At 49.1% G+C, this 21,863-nt stretch overlaps 1 protein-coding gene across 1 annotated transcript in view; it reads right to left on the reverse strand.

The window, feature by feature from the left end:
- TRPC5 (transient receptor potential cation channel subfamily C member 5) overlaps positions 1–21,863 on the reverse strand; it is a 73,338-nt gene that overhangs the window by 40,608 nt on the left and 10,867 nt on the right. The window lies entirely within an intron of this gene.

Here is a 21,863-nt window from a genome sequence, read left to right on the forward strand (position 1 = left end):
TGTGAGCATTCTGCTATAATGAAGTTGCCTTGAGCGTATGAATAAAGGTCATTTGGATCGCTGCCTGGTAGCTAAGATAACAATGTTTGTGAGCTCAGAAGCGACGTTACAGAGCCATGGCATCTCCATGCTGGAAGGCAGCCCAGCAGCTACCTAGTCTAATGTGAAGCTGACCAGACTCCCTTGGCCAATGTTCCCAACAAGGGTGCCTTCCCTACTCTCCTGCCAGGACATCCTGGGCCACTCGGGGACAGTGGAATTGTTAAGTTTTCCCAGCATCAAAGTGAACATGGCCCCCCTCACTACTCCAGGTTCTGCTCTCTAGGGCCCAACAGAATCAGGCTAATCCCTCTTCCACATGCCAGTTCTTCAAAATCTAAAAACAAAGAAAAGAACAACAAACCTCTTCTTCAGGGTAAACATTCTCAATTCCCTCAAAAGAACCTCATATGGCACAAACACAAGGCCCTTTAGCATTCTGGTCATCTTCCTCTGGTCACCCTCCAACTTGTCAATGTTCTTATATCACGGCACCCAGAACTGAACACGATCCACCAGATGTGGTCTAACCAGTGCATGCACCCAAAGTACAGAGGGATTATCACCTCGTCAAGCTTGTGGTCCACCAATACCCCCAGAACTTTTTTCAGATAAACTGCTGCCTCACCATGCCTTCCCCATCCATATTCCTGCTTGTTCACAGTCTAGCACAGTCTGCCAAGATGTGTCTCCTACATTCAGGTGCTGGTATTAGTCCACAGCTGGTCCCAATAATGCCTCAGAAGCAGAAGTTACAGCAACAAAATCAGATGATCACCCAGGTCCCAGCAGGCAACAGAGCAGGGTTCCTCAAAGAGGAGTCTCCCCCATGGAGGGAGCACCAACAGATTGGGGGCTGCCTCTTGTTTCCCAAAGCCCATGTTCATATGCTTAGAAGTGTGTGTGTGTGTGTGTGTGTGTGTGTGTGTGTGTGTGTGTGTACACGGGCCTGCGCACACGGTGTAGCACACGTAAGCAGAGCTGTTTACTGGAGGGAAGAGCCCCATGGTGAGGAAGCCCCATTAGCTGCAGCCTAACGATGCATGGGTATCTAGAGGCCTTCCAGAGCAGTTGCCCCACTGGGCATGCTCAGACTGCAGCCTGAGACCTTCTTCTTAAGTTGAAACAGCCGGCTGGGGGTGGGGAGAGGTAGGAAGCCATACCCAACTCCTTCCAGGGTTCCTGTGCTTCCTGACACTGGATGATTGAACTGTCAATCAACAGCAGGCCAGCCAATGATATTGATGGGTGTGGTCTCTTCCCACTTCATCTGTATGTATGCCACAGCTATTTCTGGGGGCCCCTGAGTACAAACATTTTGCATTCATGGGAATGCATGGGATCATATGGGAGAGTGACACAGGGTGTATGTATGTGTGAAGGGGTGAGGACAGGGTGGGAAGAGGGCCTCTGAAAATGGGAAACCAGGAGTAGAGACACACTAACAGGACCAGATCTTAAATCTTCCTTGAGTCGGTGCAGCTGTGCTCTTGAAGGAAAGGGGATGTAGGAAGGGCTATGAAGACGAACAGCTGGTCTCTCGGCTCCCAAGCAGCTAGGCCACTTCTACTGGGAGTATGAAGCATGGCCCTACCTTAAAAAGAGGCAAGCAGAGTAGACCAAAGAATAGACAACATAAAATAAGGGGCACAGATCTGGGCAGGAGAAGGCATGACAAGCCTGGGGTGCAACCTCTGAGGCAGCTTATCCGACCTGTTCCTGATCCCAGATCCTTTCTGCAGCACCCTGAAACACTCTTTTTTTGATGACCTTGAGTGAAGGGTGGCCTACCACCTCCCATGGCAGCCTAGTCTACTGGAGGCACTTATGATTGCCAGGAAGGCAAAATCTGCCTCGATGCCACTCCCACTTTGGCAATGGGTGACTCTACTACCCTTGGTGGTCCCTCAGAAGTTCCGAGTTCTGTTTTTCAGGGGCTAAGGTGAAATATCCAAATCTCGTTTCTTCTTCTATAACATTTCTCACCCACCTCCATCCGCTCTTCTCTCCACCATCATGATGCAGGCCCTCAAATTGCCTCTCACCTGGACTACTGCAATGGCCTCCTAACTGGTCTCCCTGACTCCAGTCTCTTCCCATTCCAATCCATTGTCTGTTCAGTTGTCAAAGTGATTTTTATAAAGGACAGGTCTGACTACATAACCTCCAGCCCCATTTACTCAACTCCAGTTGGTTCCCTGTTGGCATTTAAACATCTTTAGAACCTAGCTCTTTCTTACCTTTTCACTCTTCTTACGCATCACCCCCCCCAACCTCCTCTGCCTTCATGAAGTCTACCATCCAGCCATATTGGCCTGTACTTGGTGTTCCTTTCACATCACCTGTCTCTGTGTCTTCGAACTATCCCCCATCCCTGGAATGCTATTCTTCCTTACTTTTGCCTATTAGAACCTCTAACTTCCTTCAAGATTCCCCTGGAGGACCACTTCCTGCTCCCAGCTACTAGTGCCATCCCCTGGATGATTCTCTCGGATCCACTTGGAATGTGGCCTATTTATGTGAGTATTATATATATATATACACTCACATAAATAAATAAATAAATATATATATATAATATAATATATATATATATACATATAAAATACACCTATTTATGCGAGTATTATGTCCGCCAGTAGAATGTAAGCTCCTGGAGGGCAGCCTCTGTATCTTCAGTGGCCAGCACAGTGCCTGGCTCCCAAGGTTTGACTTTTTCAGGTGGAACAATGGCACAGGAGTCAGTTTTGTCCTGGTGGCAGGTGTCCCCAAGCAGAACGAGCTGCCTCAGGAGCTGGTGGGTTCCTCCTCCCAGAAGGGGACCATGAAACATGGGCGAGGGAAAGTCCTGGGGAATCCATGGGGATCCGAGGCCAGGCAGAGCCTGCCTTGGACCCCCCTTCCAGCTTACAGAGTCTAGGATTCAGCCAAAGGCTTGTGGGTCCCAAGTCTCCCCCTAGCTGGCCCTACTAGGGGTCCTGCATTTTTCCTCATTCCCCTCCTGTTGTTACCTCATGGATGGGGGTGGGGGACGAAATGGCACATTTACTCCTCAGCAGACCTTAAGTTGCTCGGGATTAGTCAGAGAACTAATTAGTCTAGTAAACCTCAGAAGTCTGGAGGCAAGAAATGCCACCACTCGAGGCTGGGTGAAGAGAGAACAGGGAGGGCAGGCCAGTCGGGGAAGGGCCGCAGGATGGGATCTGGGAGGGGAAAACAGAGGGGGCTTCCCTGAGGAGCTCAGCTCAAGCCTGGGTCAGTCCTCACCACCTGTGGTTAGCCAAGGCCCGCTCTGGACAGAAGCCTGCTAAGGACCTGCCTGCAGCAGCTCACTTCTCTTTTCCCTCTGCAATGCCTCAGCTCTCCATGGGTCCCTGTACCCTGCCTAGGCCTTTGGCACAAGTCCTGCTGTTTTGTGGTACCCCCCCTGGGCCCTGAGGATACTGTTTGGTAACGGACAGCCCCCACAGGAAAGAACCACCCTCCACACACTCACCCACCCACCCACCCATGCACCCAAAAAACCACTTTCCCTTTTCCTCAGCAGCCAGGTTGCCAATGCTCAGACTTCATTCTAGCTCAACAAGGGCTATTATCTCCGAGATCCTCACCAGCCTGTCCTAAATGAGCAGCTGCCTTCAATTGTTCTTCTGTGCCTCCTGCACCAGGCTGTCCAGGCTGTTTGAATCAACAGGTGCTTCCTGAGACCCTGGGTGGGAGGGGAGCTCCTTGTCTGCCTGGCTAGCGCCACCCACCCCCGCTGCGAGTGAAGCCCTCAGCCGACCACCTCAGGCAGCGGATGTGCCAGGGGAGAGCGGACGTTTCCAGAAGGGAACACTCAAGGTAGGCTCGAGCTGCCATGGAGGGTCAGCATGCCAAGCTTCCTTGAAGGATGGGCATCAGGATCAGAGACATCAGAACTCGGGGCTCCCGAGGGGCTAGTCCAAATCTCTCGTTTGAAATGCCTGGAGAGGCTGACTCACCCAGGGTCATTCAGCTCATAAATGGCAAAGGTAGAAACTGAGGCTGGGGCCTTGGACTCCAAAGTCAGAGCTCTTTCCACTCTGACACAAAGAGGCATAGTATTTAGAGGCACAAAGTGGGGAAAGAGGGAGGATCTTCTAGGGCAGGACATCTTAAACTTTTCCCACTCTCGACCCGTGGAGCAGAAGTGCTGTCTAGGGGATGGGGGCAGCAGAGATGGGTGAGTCTGAGGCCTGTGCAGGGAAGTAGTGGGAGATAAGGTTACAGAAGCAGGGTGGGGTCAGGCCTGAGAGCTTCATCATCCAGTAATGCTTATCAATCCAGCAAGTAAGAGGCAGAATGGGGTTGGCCATCTTACACTCAGAAGTCCTGCTTCTAACACATGTTAGCTCTGTGACCACGAGCAAATTACTTAACTTAACTGCATGCTGGAGGATGTCCCTCACCACTCTGATGCCGGTTAGTACGAGGAGCATGGGGGAGGGGTCATCTCTGCTCTCCTACACTCCATTAAGCCTAGTGGTGACTCCTTGGAAACTACCAACATAGCAAACTCTGCTCCTTGGGGGGAGCTCTGTTTGAATGGTACTCTCTCCAGGTTTCCTGAGGAGCCCAGAACAGATCTCTGTGCAGACAGGAAAGGAGCCATGATAATCGCCAACATTTCTAGAGCCCTCAAAGGCTATTGCATCCCAATAATGCTGTGGGGTCAGTTCAGAAAACTGAGGTTCAGAAAAAATTAACTGGCTTGCCCAAGGTTACTGCTCTCAAGTGCTGGCAGCTCCCAGCCTTCACTGAATAGAGCACAGAGGTCGCCTCCAAGGCAAACCTTCTTTCCCAAGGGATCATGCTGCTTCTGCCTGCAGCCCTTCACTGTGGCCTCGAGCTCCCTCCAATCCTTTGTTTTATAGAGGAGGAAACAGAAGCTTGGGGAACTGAAGTAATGCCCAAGGTCACCCAGGTGGCAGAGTCAGGATTCAAACTCACTTCCTCGACTAGAAAGCTAGCATTCTCCCCAACTGTACCTCCGGGTCTCCTCACTGCAGCAGGACATTTAGTTACAGAGAGATTAAGTGATTTACTTGCCCTGGCAGGTGACTGAGAAGGGCTTTGAACACAAGTTTTGGGGGCTCCCAGTCCAGTACTTGGTTCCATATGCTGAACTGCTGGTGCCTGGAACAGTGGGAATAGGCCACAAGTTTGCGCAGTAGATGCACAGGGGAGCCACGAAGTATCACAGCTCATTGGGGGACCCAAGAAACATGGTTCTTCCTCAGGAAGATGGGGGACACTCAGGTTCCAAGTTTTTCTTGCTATACTGAAGCAGGCCAGGGGCCTGGGCTCCCAGCAGATCTACAAGCCCCTCATGGAGAAGTGAAAAAGTGTGGGCTAGATCCTACAAATGTCTCCAAGGGGTGACCACTAGGTCACCACTAGGCTTAATGGAGTGTAGGAGAGCAGAGATGACCCCTCCCCCATACTCCTTGTACTAACCGGCATCAGAGTGGTGAGGGACATCCTCCAGCATGCAGCTGGATGGCCTTGCCAAGTGGCCAACCGCTCTCCCTCTCTGCTTAACACAGGTGGTTGGGAGGTTTGAATCTGAGCACCTGAACTGTGTTGTTTTTGGCCTACCTTCTTCAGACCAAAAAGGTTTGAGCTGAAAAGTATTTGCAAACTCCTAAATCATGCTGACTATGGTATTTTATTCCTTTCATAAGATCACAATTTAAGGATATTATGTCATGTTGTTGTTCAGTCATTTTTTAGTCATGTCTGATTCTTTGTAACCCCATTTGGGGTTTTCTTGGGAAAGATGCTGGAGTGGTTTGCTATTTCCTTCTCCAGCTCATTTTACATATCAGGAAACTGAGACAAACAGGGTGAAGTGACTTGTCCAGGGTCACATAGCTAGTGAGTATTTGGGGCTGGAGTTGACCTCAGGTCTTCCTGACTCCAGGCCTGGCCTCTGTGCACTCTAGCACTATCTACCTACTCTGTATATTGTACCATTCCCGTATGATTCAACTCCACTGAAAGGTGGTGTTTATAGTAGGTAGGGGTCGAGCTTGAGTCTGACTGGATAAATCCACTTTGGATAAATCTTAGGGGCCAGCAGAGAGAGGTGGCCATTCCCTGGTTACTCTGAAGGACCATCCTCTTTGGGGATAAGCATGTGCTAAACTCGTGCCTTACTGCTGGACAGGGCCAGCTGCTTGCTCAGCACCGCCCCCTGGTGGTTAAACTTGTATCTCACAGGATAGTCGAGGGGAAAACCTTTAAACCTTAAAGCATTGTAGAGATGGGAGTTATTTTTGACAGGGGGAGCGGTAGTTGCAAACTGATCCCTATTTTTGCCCATTTGAGGGGAAAGGACACTACCTGTTTCTTCCGTGCTGTTTACAAACATGTTCTAGTCCCCCTCAGCAGACCCTACCTATTGCAAGCAATAGCCTTAGATCAGTCTTCTCCTCAACCAAACTCCTTGGGGAAAAAAAAAAGATACTAGATGCCTCAGCTTCCTCTCTCACTTTCATAAAGGACTGAAAAATTGGAAGAGTAAGTAAGATAGGGACTCTAGAAAACAACTGAATGGGAAACAAAAGGAGAGTGAATGAAAAAATCCCCAGACTTCCTGAAAACCTTTCCCAAACAAAACAATCTCAAGAAATCTGAAAAGAAAGCTGGCCAGAACTCATAGAGCCCACGGGCCAAGAGAAAACAGACCCACTTGTCACCGCAAATTGAGCTCACCTCAAAATGTCATAGCCCAAACCCAGAGTTGCTAAGTCAAAGTAAAAATATTGCAAGCAGCCAGAAAGAAAAAGGAGACCAAATATTAAGGAAGAACAATCAGGATTATGCAGTACTTAAGAGCAAATACTCCTCCTCCAAAAGATTACCCCTCCCCCTCAACCAAGATGAGCTTACCCTGCAAAAGTGCTTATAATTCTACAGGGAGACAAATGGACCTTTAATACAAATAGAGGAGTTACAACCATTTCGGTTGAGAAAACCAGAGCTGGGTATAGAATTTTTGAAATGCAAATTCAGGAGACAAGAGGAACCTAGAAATTGAAGGATGAGAGCAATCTGAAGGTATTATATGATGATTATATGATGATTTCCTAATGGGGGAAAAAACCTTTGTTCCTTCAAAACCCCAAAGTCTTCCAGAAAGTGCAGAGGACAGAATGAAGGACTGGGGAGAGTTTTGTACTGTTTTGTTCAGTTTAAGAGAGGAAAGGAAAGGAAGAGGAAAAGAAATACATTAGGGAAGAAAGAGGAACCTAACTTACTCCTCCTCCTAACTGGGGCACTGGAAAAAAGAACATATAAACACAAAGTACAGTGTTTATTTATGTTAAAAAAATAAGCATGGGAATCAATAGACCTTTTTTCAGTGTGTAAATGGCACAGTAACTGGTAAACAGCATTGTAAATAGCAATGGTGAATAGTAGGAAAACACAGCAACAACAGCAGCTAACACTGATGTAGCACCTTGTGCTAAGCCCTTCACAATGATTATCTCATTGGAGCCTCACAACAACCCTGGGGGGAAGGTGCCGCATTTATCCCCATTTGACACTTGAGGAAACTGAGGCAGACAGAGTCACACAGCTAATAAGTGTCTGAGTTCAAATTTGACCTCGGGCCTTCCTGACTCCAGGCTCAGCACTTTGTAGCTGCCTCAGTAGAGGTCCTGCCAATAAGATTATAAAGCAAGGTCTGTCATTCCCACTATTATATGAAAAAAATTCTACAAATGCTAGTTACAGCCTTTCACATGCTGGTTGGCTTCCTCTGAATGCTCTCCAGCTTACTGATGTCCTTCTTAAACCATGGGGTCGAGGACTAATCTCCAGATGAGGTCTGATGTGAGGGCAGAGTACAGTGGCCCCATTACCTCCCTGTTGCTAGGAGCTCTGGCCCTCTGAGGCATAGACCGCTGGGTCTGGAGTCAGGAAGGCCCAAGCTCAGATGAGCTCATACGTTTACTGGTCATGTGAGCCTGGCCAAGTCACTTAACTGCTGTCTGCCTCAGTTTCCTCATGTGTAAAATGGGGATAACAATAGCACTTACCTCCCAGAGTGTTTGTGAGGATCAAATGAGATAATATTTATAAAGTGCTTAGAACAGTGCCTGACACACAGTAGGTGTTTAATGAATGTTTGTTTCTTTCCTTCCTTCTTAAAGGAGCCCGAGTTGGCATTAGCCTTTTTAGCTACCACATCACACGGCTCATTCATACCTATCTTGTCATCTAGTCAAACTCCCAGATCCCTTTCAGCACATTTGCTCTCTATCCATGCCTTCCTCACTTTCGGTTCTTGGAATTGATTATTTGTTCCTAAATGCAAGAGTTTACATTTATCCCAATGCTGAAGCCTGCTTGACTTGGTCACCACCCACTCACTATTAGCTGTTTTCCCCCATTTTACTGTCATCCCCAAATGTGAGGAACATAGTGATTAGTCCTTCATCAAACTCATTGATAAAAAGTGTGGCCTAACACTGGGCCAAGTCCACAGCCTGGGATATTCCAGAGGGGGCTTCCTGACCCATTGACATTGAACCATTAGCAACCACTCTTTGCTTCTGGTCATCCAATCTCACCTTCTTTTGAGCTTCTGGTTGATAGAGGCAGACTGGACAGAAGGCAGTCTGAAAGGAGAAGGCACTAGAATCTGGGAGATGGGGAAAGGCCCCCTGTTTGAGCTGAATTTTGAAGGAAGCCTGGGAAACTAAGAGGTAGAAGGAAGGGAGCAGAGCATTCCAGGACTGGGGGACAGCCAGTACAAAGGCACAGAGACTAGACATAGAGATGGTTCACAAAAGGCACTTACTGTTTGACTGCAGGGCCTAGGCCCCAGATTCGAGATCTCCCAGATGAGGATGACTATGGGGTTCTTGGCACAGAGGTGAATATAGAGGAGTAATGCAGACCTGCCACTTGAGTGACTGACCAGGCCTCAACACATGGTGGGAAGCACTCTCTCGGACAGCGGCTTGGAAACTTCAACAAACATTTCTTCAGTTTCAACAAGCATTTGCTAAAAACACATGTGCTAGTGTGGGGAGCCCAAAGACAACAACGAAACAGTCACTGACCTCAAGGAACTTACATTTTACTAGGGGCAGAGAACAATAACACAATACAAAAAATGTGCCAAGCACACAAAAGGCTAGGGACCCTGGGAGGTGAAGGTTAGAAAGGGACACAATCCACACATGGCAGACCCCCTGTTCAAAGGCACTGAGGTGGGACATGGAAGAAGAGCAAACAAATGGCACTGGGACAGGATGAAGGTCAATGTGTTCTCTCCTCCCTGCCAACCCATAATGCCTTCAAAGGGTGTCTAGATTCAAGAACAGGCAGCTAACCACATTTCTCTCCCTGCAAGTCACCCTTTCCCCTGTGGGCTGGCCAGTTCAGGCCCTGGCCACAACAGACATTTCCCTTTGAGAAGCCAAGGACCCATATGGATGAGCACCAGATGCCGCAAAGAACTAAACCTAGGAGTTGGGCACTCTGGGCTTCCTTGTACCACCTGGGCACTGATTATCTCGATTCTGCTGCTCAACTCATCACTAGGATTTATTCCCCTATAACAACAAAGATAATGAATTTCGCCAAGACTTAAGATTCACAAGCTAATATTTGTATAGTGCTTTGACGAAGAAAAACATTATTAACTACTAGTTGCATTTTATGAACAAATTAATATACACTTTCATTACCATAGCTGAGCAATTGCAAATCATTATGGTAATTAGCTTCCTCTGCGCCTTGGCTGGTGAACATCTGCCCTGATATTCAGGGTCAGGTCTGGGTGTTGGCAGGAATTCAGCAGCAGATGCTCAGGTGGGAACACCAAGCTGTTTGCTCACTCAGGGAGAAGACAAGAGCAGCATTTGGAATGAGATGAGGTAGGAAAGGCTCTGAGGTGAGAAGACATTAGAACCAGCCTGCAGGGATGGTGCAAGCTCCCTTGGAGGAGCCCTCCAGGGGCCTGATGCTGCTCAGAGCAGGCCGTTCCCAGCCGCAGGGCTTATTTGTGGTTGAGGCAGGGAGAAGCAAGTCCTTCGATGAGAGAAAAGGCTGGAGAGAGAAGCCAGAGTAAATTGTGGACATGGGTAAAGCCACTGAAAGCTCAGCAACACGGGAGTGATGTGATGAGCCTTCCAGAAGAGGAATTTGTCTTCTGTGTGCAGAATGGGCTGGTGGAGTCTGGGGTGGGGCTGGCAGCAGGGAAGATAGCCAGAACACTGGTACAGCAATTCAGAGGGCGAGAGCTAAGGGCCTGGGAGCAGGCAGGGGATGGGAAAAGGAAGATATTGAATGGGATGTCCCAGTGAAGATTTCTCTGTGTAATTAAGGTTTGGGATAAATCTGGTAATGAGTTCAGAAGGTAGGATAGAGTTAAGTATAGATTTCTGTAAGTTTTTTTAGTGCCATATAACAGCAGTTAAAATGTGTCCAGTTGTTAAGCCCTGGCCTACCTTCTGATCTTATCCAGATGTGCCTTTTGTCCCAAGCCCCGGAAAACTCTTAAATTTTCAAGTCTCCTTATCTCCCTTTGACAGTACCTTACTCAGATGCCTTCCAGTTCCCTTCATTGTCTGTTCAATCTCTCAGACCTTCCAAAACAATTGTAAATTATCTTTTATGGTGACCTGGCTCCACAGTACAAAGTGTAGCTTGACGGCACATTTGTAATTGCTTCTTTGACATTATCTGAACAAACTAAGAAATATAGAGATGTATAGTATGTCCTTTGTCCTATATTAGAGTCTCGAGTGTGAGATTGTGAGCCGAGTTAACGGACAGCTGGGGGTGGGGGAGTTTAATCATTAGGGCTATTTAAACTGACTTTCTGTTTCTGTGTCTTTGTCTCCCCTCATCAGAGCATACTGGTGGAGGGACAGTCAACTCTCGAGACTTGAAATAATAATAATAAATTAACTTTCTGTTTCTCCTTGGACACCTCTGTGGTTTTTTTTTTTTTAATTTGAGTGGCATCCCACACAATATGGTATGGGAGACCTTGCAAAGGGACAACAGAGACACTTTGGTGATCTATGGGCGGTACGAAGAGCAGAGGGGACAGCAAGGCGGCACAGATTCTTTGGAGCACTCCAGCCCAGGTGACCAGAAGGATAGATACAAACAAGGAAGCTGGTTTGCGAGGAAGAGGATGAAGTCAGGCTAAAATGCATTCCATTTGGAGGGACAGAATCACAGTTCAAGCGTGAGAGATGAAACCATTCCCTTCGTTCTTGTATCATCTCAATGGCAGCAGCCTCCTCCCAAGTTACCTGTGGCAGGGAGGGCTATGGGATGTCTCTCAGACAAGGTAAGAGGAAGGAGCCTTTGCTTTGGAGATGGTGCTATTAGTGACAGCAAACACGAATATCATTTGGCTAGTGAAGAGGGTGGGGTGGGACGGGACAGAACTCTGGAGACTGGGTTACCTGAAAAGTATGTAACCAAATGGCTAAAGGGGTAAGGTCATAACAGACAAGGTTTCAGGGGGCAGAGCCTCAAGTGGCTTATTCTATTAAATAGTTTCGAAAGACCTTTTATCGACTTCTGTCCCCAGGCCGTTGGCCCAGTGGTGAATGGCTCCCGGGTGGCAGGGAGAACAGAGCATCCTGGCCCTCCTTCAGTCTCAGCCCCCTTTCCCTCAAACATTCACTTGACTAGCAAGCATCCTAGACATTTCTCTAAATTGGAGCAGTCCATCCAAGCCCCCTGCACTTGGGATCCAGCAGACAGTCACAAGCATTTGTTAAGTGATTGTCATGCATGTGCCAGAAAAGGTAAGTGATTAAAGCCTTTCTCAGAAGAGGGCTCCCAGGACAGTGAAGGGGAATGGCTCAAGGGTGTTTATCCTGGAGAAGAGAAGGTTTGGAGCCTGGGGAAGTATCTGATGGAGTGAGCAGGGGTGGAATCAGGAGCCATCGGCAGAGGTGGCAGAGGCCAACTTTGTCTGTCGTCCCAAAGCAGCAGGAGGCTCCTCCTTGCGGGGGCCTTCTGCCTGGAGGACCACTTGTTAGGGGTACAGGTTGGGTGCAGGGCTTCTTAAACTTTTTCCACTCGCAACTCCTTCAGAGCTTCTTTAACTGTGGGTGGCATTGTGACCCATGGTTTAAGCGCCGCACTAGAGGACTCAGATGCTTCCTCTTCCAGGAAGCCTTCCCAGTTAAGTTCTAGGAGTCACAACCAAGCAAGAATAATGAGAAACTGGAATACAATCCGACCATCGGGATGTGGAAAAGAGTAGAGATGAGGATCCACTGAAGGAACAGGATCGCTGAGTAAAAGTGATAACCTGAATCCAGCACTTTGTGTAAGTGATATCACTGGAGTCCCAAAAGACCTCAGAGAGTACCCAGGGGAGATCTGTCCTCAAGTGGAATGGGGATCTTTGTGCCAAGGCTAACTGCTGGCCTCCTGGTGGGGATGCAGGCGAGAGGCTGATCTCTGAAGCCCCTTCCAAACCTAAAGCAGCAGCAGCAGCTGACATCCTGGGACTTGCCCCAGTCAGCTGTGATCCTTCCCCTCTTTGGGCCTTAGTTCTCTTCCTCTGCTTCATACTGTGGAGTGCTTCACACAGGCAGGGGCTGGGTCTCATTTACCTTTGTATTACCCAGTCAGAAATTTGGATCAGAAGACCTGGATCAAAATCCCAGCTTTGCCTCTTCCTGTGTGCCCTTGAGTAAGTCAATACCCTCTCTGGGCTTTAGTTTCTTTCTCTGTAAAGCCCCTTCCAGCTCTAACCCCATGATTCCCTGCTCTCTCCTCCTATGAAGCAAGAGTGTCCAGAAAACGCCATGCTTTTTACTTTAGCTTCTGTCACCACCGCCTGGCCTGGCTCCCCAGCTCCCTCGAGACTGGTTCTGAGCAGGGTGAGAAGGCCAGCTGCCTTGTGAGCAGGGCCTCACTTTACTTTGGGAGCCGGGACACAATATTCCTTTCCTTGGCTCCCTCTGGTTCAGCTGGGTATCTGGCATGCGTGGCCTTTAGATTTGGGCCTGCCTGCTTGCTTCTGTGCTCTGGGACCTCTGTGTCCTTCCCTAGCCCAGCTGCCACTCATGGCCTGTATGCCTTCAAGCAACAGGAGGGGCTCCAAGAACACGTTTCACCTCCTTTACAATTGAGCCACTTAATAAAATAAAATATGTTCCATAATAATAGCCCCTGTCTCCCTACTTCACAGTGCTGTAGTGAAGGACCCCATCAACCTTAAGGCACAATAGAAATGGTGGTATTCATTATCATCATTCTGACTGGACATGTGTTGAAACAGCGAAAGTGCATCGACCAGTTCCTATCTATTGGCTCTTCCCGAATGACTGCTTTTGTTCCGGCCTAATTGTTGGCCGCCAGGCCGGGTGGCTGCTGTTTCCCTGAGGGACTGTAATGCTAGCAAGTAGAGGCCTTGTCAGGCCAAATGGGAAAGGAGAAGCAGCTGTGGCCGAGGCTTTGGGGGATGCAGCTGCTGCAATTTATGGCCCTATTCAAGAGGATGAAGAATGCCGCTTGTCCGGACTATGAGCCGCACACAGTTCAACGTCATCCGCCTCTGTAAATGGACAACAGGTGGAGGACAGCAGGCTCGATTGCTTCTTGAAAATGACAAAGTTCTTTGAATAAGCATGGGCCACTTACTCTTCCAAGGCTCTGATGGCTGTGCTCATTGAACAGCAATCTTCAAAGAGGTAAAATGGAGGGTCATCCAAAGGGCAATGGAGAGATCCAGTGTACCACATAGAACAAATGGGATGATGGAGACTCGGTGAGAAGGATGCCGCCAAAGAAAAGTATGAGCAAAAGAAATAGGCTGGTCAAGAAGTGATGAGGGAGGACTGATGGACAGCTCATGGGCTCTGATTGTTTCCTGGAGATAACTTGAGGAAGGCCTCTGGCATGTTCAGTGAACTGCTGTGGTGACCTGTTGGGAACATGTGGACAAGAACCATACAATGGGCAAGCATTTCCCTGTGGCATGTAGGGATGGGTAGTATTGGAGGGTAAACTCAAGTTGACTGATTGGAGTACTAAAGAGCATTAGGACGTAGGCACAAGGCTGATGTTGGTTTTTGAGGCTGGGGTAAAGCTGGGAACTGGCCAAGAAAGGCTCATTCTAGCTTTCACTGTCACATCAACCCCTCTTCACCCTTGGGTGGTACATTTCCAATTCTGGGCTTTGATGCTCCCTCAGTCCTAGTGGAGAGAAAGACTGCTGGTGGGGACTTATAGCAAAAGTAGGTCCAGGTCTACTTAGCCATCAGGGCCTTGAGAATATGCCTGGTACTTGACCCTAGGGTTAATAAAATCCTCTGTAGGGGTGAATCACATGTAGGCCTAGCCAAGTTTAAGCCAAGTCCCCTCTATGTGGGATCTTTTGTCCAGAGAATCGATTTAAGCCACAACCCTCCCCCACCCCCCGCCCCCACCAAGGGACAGATCTCTTGGCTGTAATAGACATCTTCATCCATGTAGACTAGACTTCTAGTGACGGCCATCACATCTCTGGGTTTTGGACCTGACCCAGGGGCGGGGTGGGGTGGGGGGATGACTACGTAAGAGTAGCCAGGACTGCTTGGTGCCATCTAGAGCCTGCTAATTTGTCTCTGTCTTTATGTATCCTTCAATCAAGCCTATGGCAGGAAACCAACTGCAACTGTGGCCCTTCACGTCAAGCCATTAGAATTGTCTGCGTCCCGGGCCAAGATCAGCTTTAATTTGAAACAAACTCGTTCCCAAGCTGCACCCTTCCTCCTGTGCTGTAGGGAGGCATGAAGCAACAAGCACATGAGAGCTTTCTCTGAGCAGCTGGTGTATTCAAATGTGGCTTTTTCACTTGGCGAGAGCATCTCTTTGGGAATGGCATCCTCCTCCCTGACATTCAGAGAGTGGTGGCCTCCTTTGACCTTGGGGAGCAGGCGACCTCAGTCATGTGGCCACATGAATGGGCTTCTGATGTGATGGGCACGTTGCTGTTCCAGTAGGGGCAGAAAATGAGAGCTTTAGAAGGCGTCTTCCTGGAATTTTTGAGGTGCCAGAGACCTCTGAGAGCACACTTAGCTAAATAGGAAGTTCCACTCCAACACCTTCAGGGAGGAGGAGCTTGCCACCATCTCAGGGCAGCCCATGCCACTTCTAGTTACGTCTGATTGGCAGGAAGGTTTTGGGCACATTGAAAATGGCACTTGGACAGTGAGCTCTATATATCCAGCCCTTATTTCTCTCCTGAACTCTGGACCCATATTACCAACTGGCCACTGGACATCTTCACTTACATGTCTGGTGGGCCTCTCACATCCAGCAAATACAAATAGAACTCACTATATCCTCTAGCCCTGCCCCAACAAGGAGCTAGGGATGAGTGGAAGTCAAACTCCATAGAAGAAAATACTTCTCAGTAACGTGAGCTCTCCACAAGTTCATTGGGCTGCCATGGGAGGTCGTAAGCGTCCTTTTGCTGGTACTCCTAAGCTAGGGTTTATGCTAAATGACCTCTTCATTCCCTTCCAGCTCAGAGATGCCAGGGAGCCAAAATCTGCCTCTGTGGCTTCTACCTCCCGGGCCTGGGGCCCAGCAGAACAAGCCCGATCCCTCTTTTGCTCTTTGCTAGTGTTTTGTAAGCCCTAGCATGACACCAAGTTGGGGGCTTTCTCTCAGCCAGGCAGCTGAGTTTGGTGGTGATTAGGGCCTAGGGGCTTCTGGAGCTGTGGGGAGCAGTAGCCAAGTTGGCAGATGTGGCATCTCACAGATGTGACTGCAGCCCTATGATGGCACAGCACGCCAACCTCTGGGGAGCACTGTAGATGTGACTGGAGGAAGGGCGGGGGGAGGTGATGTGGCCACCACCAGGAGAGATGGTCTGAGAGTGGCTCCTCAGTATTCTAGCTCTCATAGGATTTCCATTGGCAGCTGGACCCTCTGGAAGCTACGTCCGCACCCCCAGAGTTGTCCCCAGCAAAGCACAGACATTTTCCATGAGACCAGAGCTCTGCCCATAGGCCTGCTTGTAACTGCATTGATGTGTCTTTGCACCTATGATGACTCCAAGGCTATTCTGATGCTTGACTAGGGGTTGGCCTCTCTCTGCTCCTCCACGGCCCACCCAGGCACCTAGAGCTTCAGGGTCTGGGTACCTTTCCAGCCCCAGTCTGAGACTCCTTTCTGTCTGCTTTCTGTCTCCCTGTCTCCATGGCCCATGCCCTCTGGTTCAGGGAAATGTCTCGTGACATAGATAGAGTGGCTTAGTCACTGTCTAGACTGTTCCAAGTCCCCCGGGAATGGGAATGAGGGCCCCTTGGGAGCCCTCACTCTGGATGGTTTCTCACAAGCACTTTTCTCTTCGTGATCTTCAGGCTACACTATGTTTTGTGTCAGCATCATGAGGAAGGTGAGGCGCGGAACGGGTGGTTTGGGAGGACATTCCTTAGCCCGCCGGCTCTTTCTTCCCTAGGAATCATGGGAAGCAGCTCAACAATATAGCTCCCCTCCTTCTCTCAATCACTTAAACACTGGTCATGAAAATTTAAATGTCACATCCTATAACAGGCAAATGTCACATCACACACTTTTCTCAAGGCAAAGGTTTGTTTGCTGCCTTGTGGGGTGGGTGTTGAGAGGGGAATAGAAGCTTCAAGGAAATTCTCAACTTGCCCCTGAGCTCCCCCCCACCCCCATCCCAATCAGGCCTAAATGGCTTTGGGGAAACCTAGACCCCTGACAGCCCCCTGTTGGGGTTGGACTGGGGTGGATGTAGCTAGTGGGGGAGGGAGGGGGGTGCACAGCAATGGGGCAAAAGGCCATCAGGTGTCGGGGGCAGGGAGAAGACTGCGGGGGAGCCTGGCAGCCTCCCCTGCTGGTGGAAGTGCGCTACCAGCCAGGCTCGGCCAAGACCCATTTGCACATCTCCTGCAGAAAGTCCTCAGCGCCTTGAGAGGAATTCAGTTACGTTGTCTGAATCAGAGAAGCTCAGCGAAAAGCCCACAAAGCCCCAGGAATCAGGTTCCTCTGCAAAGCCCCAGGAATCAGGTTCCTCTGCTCCACTTCTCCCCTTACTGCCCGGGAGCACCACAGTGAAGGCATGAGGTGGCTGCCACTGCTGCTGTCCCAGCCACCCTCGGGGCCACCCACATAGGGAACCGAGCCAGAAGCCTCTGGTGGCCCAGCCCCTGCCCCAGATACCTCGCACAGCACACACAGCCCCTTTGAATCAGATGGGATTGGTTCTCAGAGTGGAAATCATGTTTAGGCACTGAACTAGGGAATCTGTGCAGTGGAAGACACCGCAGAGGCCAGCTAGGCCAAACCCTGCATTGCCCTTGGGGTCTGCGGCATGGACAGGATCCACTCCAAGGAGACAAGAGAGCCAGGGAGGCTATTGAAATTCAGCCGATCCCTTTGCTGCCTAGATCTCAGCTGCAAATTCAGCCCCATAGAAACGAATGGGTGCTGTTCCACTGAAGGCTAAGCTTGTGTTCTAAAGAGCTTTTTTTGGGGGGGTGCCCCCTCTTTATCAGCTCCCAGAAGGCCCAACGAGATTCAACCAAATCATTCCATGTCTATATCTAATGCCAAATGTAGTGGTTCTGCAAGTACAGGATTATTCTCATCAAACCTAGGAGCTCACCAGCCTGGGCAAGCCATGGCACATCTCTGCTTTCCTTAGTCTGCAGCCCACAAGTGCCAGTGGGAAGCCCTGGAACCCCCAGAAAACTCCTGGACATCACTTGGGAGCTTGAAGGACACACCCATTCCAGGTAACTCAGCGGCCTGGAGTGGGATGTCTTGCTTACAACATGGAAGAGGGAACACGAATGAGAACAGGTTAAAAAAAGTTGGTCTTCCAATTCCATGCCACATTTCCATCACATCAGAGGAAAGGCTGAAGAACGGAACACTTCACTGCATGCAGGTCTATCACAGAATGACCAACTCCTATTTCCTGAGTACTTCTTCTGTGTGAGGCACCCAAATACAGAAGGCATGGTTTTCCTGAGCCCAAGAAGGTAGATCACACTAGACATCAGCGGCAGATAGACAAGACCCGGCTGAGATGGCTGCGCAAAGGCCAAGACATGGTCTACCTTTCAAAGGGCTGGAGAAATGTGAGTCAATATAAACAGAGGAGGCATCATGAGAATATTATTGGAGGCTGGGAGGGGAGAGGGGGACAGCAGGAAGGCTTCATGGAGGAAGGGGCATGGAACATGGGTTTCAAAAGATGGCAAAGATTTCAACAGACACATTCCAGGCTCACGGGATGATGTGAGCAAAGACAAGGTAGCAGACAATCAGGAAAAAGATGAGCATTGCCATTGGACCAGATGTTAAATGCTTTTTAAGAATATGATCTCCATTTTATCCTTGCAATAACCCCTTGAGGTAGGTGCTATTATTATCCCCATTTTACAGTTGAGGAAATTGAGGCAGGCAGAGGTTAAGTGACCTGCCTGGGGTCACCCAGACAGTAAGTGTCTGAGGCCAGATTTGAACTCGGGTCTTTCTGACTCTAGGCCTGGCGCTCTACTATGCCAGCAGCTGCCTCTGTTGATTTCAGTATTGTTCTCAGAGTGGTACCCAGGTGGTGACAGGCCATTTGGGAAGGAGATGGCCAGGGTGGGCAGCCAGATGGGCTGACTAGATATGATGGGCTGTGTGGGTTTGCATTGGCTGATTCCATGATGAGGATGGACTGGCCCCAGGATGTTATCCTATTGGCCAGAGGGAACTCCTGAAGGGAGTTAGGTGTAAGGTCAGGGGGCCATAACCTGGGCAGCCTCCAAGAGGTCAGCAAACACATGCTTGACTCAGTGGTGGGTAGACAGCAGAGTGCTGACTTAGGAGTTGGAGGACCTGAGTTCAAATCCCAGTTTTTACATTGACTTCCTGCGTGACCCTCCCTTGGAAAATGAGGAGGCTGGACCACATAGCCTTGGGGGTCCCTTCCAGCTCAGCTTCTGGGCTACAGGTTTTATCCGTGTGTACGTGTGTGCGTGCGTGTGTGTGCGTGCAGTGTGCGTGTGTACGTGTGTGTGTGTGTGTGTGTGTGTGTGTGTGCGTGCGCGCACCTGAGGGCCACAGACACTCATGCAGATTTCCCAAGGTGTCATGCCCTCTGGAGCTTCTAGATACTTGGCTTCTTTTGTTCTGAGGATTTCAAAGAAGGAACAGCCTGCCTTCTTGGTCGATATTAAGAATTTTATTGAACTGAACTGGCCATTAGGCAAACAATGTGGAAAAGGCACTCTCAACCAGTGAGTGACTTGAAAAATCTTGATCGCTCCCAAGCTGTGACTTTGTGAGCCAGGCTTCACCCAGCAGCAGCAGAGGCTGTTCAAGAACTGCTAGAAGAGGAGCACATTGAATGCTGGGGGAGGAACAGCCCAGAACAAGCCTGCATTCTCCCATTTGCTGATTCTCTGAGTCAAGCCTCTTTCAAAACTACTCCCCAGCGTGCCTGCATTTTCCCCCAGCTTTTCTCCTCCACTCCCAGCAGGAGCCCTAGGTAAAGAGCCTTGGAATATTGCCAAGGGTGTCTCTGGGCAGGGCACAGGAGTAAATGGATCCTATTTCTGACCAACTGAGAGAGGACTCAGGCAGAAGTGAGCAGCCAGGGGCTCCGATCCCTTCACCAAGTCTCAAGGCAATGGTGGCACTAAAGAGCTGTCAGTGAATCCTAAACCAGGTGAAATGAAGCATCACTTGAGCAACAGAGCATCTCTTCTTGGCCCCTGGGGGCAAGTACCTATCATTGCAAACATGCAACATGTGCTTAAAAACCCTTAGAAGCAATAGCACAAAAACCATGAGAATACATGTGCACGGGGAGAGTTACTGTGTATGAGTGAATGTCTTATCTCCTTTGTAATTTTCAGCACTGTACAGGAAAAGAAGCATCTTCCTCCTTTCATCCAGTCACTTCACCTCAGTGAGAGGATGTAACTCTCTTGGCCTGAGGGATTGTCTCTGGGACCAGAGAGGAAACAGCGCCAGGAATCATGAAGCTTCATGAGGAGTAACTTCTGCTCATGGATGGCACAGTGCCTGGTACATACTAGGCATTTAATAAATATTTATTGACTGGTATCATGCAGGGGGCAAAATGGAGCTCAGGACCCTCTTGGGAAGCTGTGAAAGCTGAATTCAGAGATTAGTGCTCATTCCTATGAGTAAGTAAGGCAGGATTCAGACCAGATATGGATGAGGAAGGTTGGAATTCAGGTTAAGGAGCATTCAGATATGAGAGAGACCAATAGGGGGAAGAGAAATGACAAATAGAAGGTTCCTGATGGTTGGAGGGAAAGGAATATAGGCTGGATTAATTAGCCCGCAGTCACATGGTGGGACATGGAAGGGTCCCAGTAAGTGAGGAGTCTGAGATGAGGAGCAGCTGAGAGGTCCTGTGGCTAATTAGCAATCAGCTGGAAAACAGACTATGCATAGTTATGGGGGTCTTTTACACCAAGGGAAGGAGAGTCAGTAATCTACAGTAAGTTCCCAGTTGGCCCAATCTCTCAGACTCTAGTTCCCATCAACTTGTGTCACCCAGAGCTGTCCCCAGGGCATGGGAGTGAGTGAGGTCCACTGACCAGGGCCCTGACCTCTAAGGGCACTAATGCTGCTAAGGGTGATTACTATCTTAGTGAAGTCATAAGCAGCAAGTTTGGGCAGAATCCATGAATAAATATCTCTGCCAGCCCGGGATTAAGAAAATGATCTGAGATCCCATACTCTGCAAATTGGCTAAGATGATTAAAAAACCGAGAACAGCAATCGTTGGTGAGGCTGTGGGCAGATAGGCACACTGATACATTGTTGGTGCAGCTATGAATTAACCCAATTGTTCTGGATATCAACTTGGAATGATGAAAGAAAAGTGATTCAACTGTCTCTATCCTTTGACTGAAGTTATCCCACTACTGGGCAAATATGCCATGGGAATCAAATATAGAAACAAAACACCGGTAGTAAATGAATAGAGACAGAGTGAGTCCCTATCAGTTGGAGAATGGCTGAGCCAACCAGGGCATGTCAACATACCAGAATCTCATGCAATTAGAAATAACAAATTATGAGGACTTTAGAGAGATGTACAAAGATTGATAAGAAAAGATGAAGAGTGAAATAAGTAGCTTGGAAAGAACTATATTTCACCAAAAAATGGGTCCAGACCGTTAATGAAACCTATCTCCTTCCCTAGAGTAGAGAAGTGGGGAACAGCGAGGGAGGAATGCTGTGTTTACTGTCAGATGGAGTCCCGCTCACAAATGTTTGTGCTTAATCATTTCCTTTGTCAGTATGGAAGGGCAGGAGGGGTTCCTGGAAATGCCAGAGGGCTTCACTAAAGCATATATATTTTAAAGAGACTTACTCTTCTCTCTACAATCAGCCTTTAAGACCATAAACAAATCCACCCATCACCTAAGTAACCATCAGCCCTGATGTCCTTCCCTCTGCCTAGTCCCCACCCCAGCCCACTTTTGTGGGGATGGCTTTTCCCCTCCACACCTACTGCAAATGGTCGTTTGGAACCTGGCTTCACCTGGACCCAAACATTCAGGGAGTGGGGAGGCATGACTACTTTGGGCTGATTTACCCTGAGCTGTAGAAGGGGGGCAGGCATCAGGACAGGTGGCAAAGGAGCTCTGTGCTCACCCAAGTGAATGTGGCACTGAGCAGCAAGACCCAAGCCACACCTGACTAGGGTCTGGAAACGCTCAAGGCCAAAGCCATCCCATGGAAAAAGGCAGCCCAGGTGAAGTTGAAGGTTGGCCTTGAGAGCCTCCAGGGTGAGCTGTTGCTCTGGG

The sequence above is a fragment of the Phascolarctos cinereus genome, unplaced genomic scaffold (assembly GCF_003287225.1).
Source record: "Phascolarctos cinereus isolate Bilbo 61053 unplaced genomic scaffold, phaCin_HiC Scaffold_8;HRSCAF=390, whole genome shotgun sequence".
In the NCBI taxonomy this organism is placed as follows: Eukaryota; Metazoa; Chordata; class Mammalia; order Diprotodontia; family Phascolarctidae; genus Phascolarctos; species Phascolarctos cinereus.